The following is a 1,487-nucleotide window of genomic DNA, read 5'->3' as shown; positions in this document are numbered from 1 at the left end:
TCCTTGTAAGCTTTTCTTACCCCCTTTTTCTTAAATAATGCTTCCTACTTTGGCAATAAAAATTGGCATTCAGTTTTAATTGTGCACTTTGGAGCTGTTCATTATGGCAATAATTCGGAGAGGGACTGGGCTACGGCTCTGTTCCATCCCAGTTAGTCAGCATGGACAGACAGAGCACAGGAACCTAAACACCTGAATGTAATCTGATTTATAATCATTATTGTCGATTATCATCCATCTATTCAACTAAATAAATAAATAAGTGCCATAACTACCATGGCTCAGCAGGCGATGATGTACAAAGATGGTAAAAGACAAAACTAACTTGAAAATCCCTACCTTCCCCCTGCGATTGTTTTTCAGGGTTCCTGACTGGTTTTCGGAGGGTTCCTGTGCTTGGCATGGACCAAATCAAGATGACGATTTTTGTTAAGCAAATTCAGAGCGCCTCTTACGATCAACACTTCCCTGAGTCTCTGACATGTCACTCATATCTGTACCTGCCCTTGTACTCAACCAAGGAGATCATGCGAGACAGGCTGACAGAGGCCCTGATACCAGAGAGAGGATTCTTGATGTGATTGTGGACCAACAGCTGCTGCACAGGCGCAGGGTGGGCCTGATTTTTATATTAGGATCTCCTTTCCTGGGGTACCTCACGATAAAAACAAAATCATTGTACTGGATGTACATGACTTGACGTTGTTAGTCTACTTTAAAAAGGATGACTGGAGAGCAGCATTTGCAGCCATTCCTCCTGAACAGCTCTACAGTGTTAACAGCATAACTGAAGGCACTTTAAAATTCTGTGTGATTTGTTTTTTTTTTGAAAATATAATATGCTATAATTTAACTGATTATTTAACAAATGTGCTGTGTCTCAGTAACAAAGTCTTATTTTTATGTGAAATTTTTTTTTTCTTAGTCCTAGTTTAAATAAACAAAAAATTATGTTCCAGTTTATTTGGTACAACTTTCTAAATCTTATGCAATCCACTACAACATTCATATTATAAACCTTATCTTTGTAAAGTGTGTCGGAGAAGTGTCAGTTGAGTTTCCAGTTTGTTTTTCTTTTGAATTGCATTCATATTATATGTTGAAAGCAATAAATGGGTTGAACAAGAATAGTATTTATGTTGTTACAGTCAGAGAAGCCTGTAGTTATATGTAAATTATGTGTCTCATCCTTTGTTTAAGTAATTTATTATGCACTTCATTCCTGTTGGGGGCCATTGTTATATTGTCATGACTGTATATCTGGTTTGTACCTCATAAATAAAAATAATATGAATGAATGTAGACAGGTTGATTCCAGAATATGTGCCTGTTAAGTATTTTATATGATTAAAGCTGCAATGAAGTCTGTTGCTGTGGGACAAAGTGTCATTCTTGGTGCTACCACCAGCCGGCGCCACAGTCAAAACTTCAAATACTACTCTGGCTTTAACGTTAACAAACACAATAATACACATAGTACATCTTAC

Source organism: Micropterus dolomieu, linkage group LG22, assembly GCF_021292245.1.
Source record: "Micropterus dolomieu isolate WLL.071019.BEF.003 ecotype Adirondacks linkage group LG22, ASM2129224v1, whole genome shotgun sequence".
Taxonomy (NCBI): Eukaryota; Metazoa; Chordata; class Actinopteri; order Centrarchiformes; family Centrarchidae; genus Micropterus; species Micropterus dolomieu.
This window is presented reverse-complemented; position numbering follows the sequence as displayed.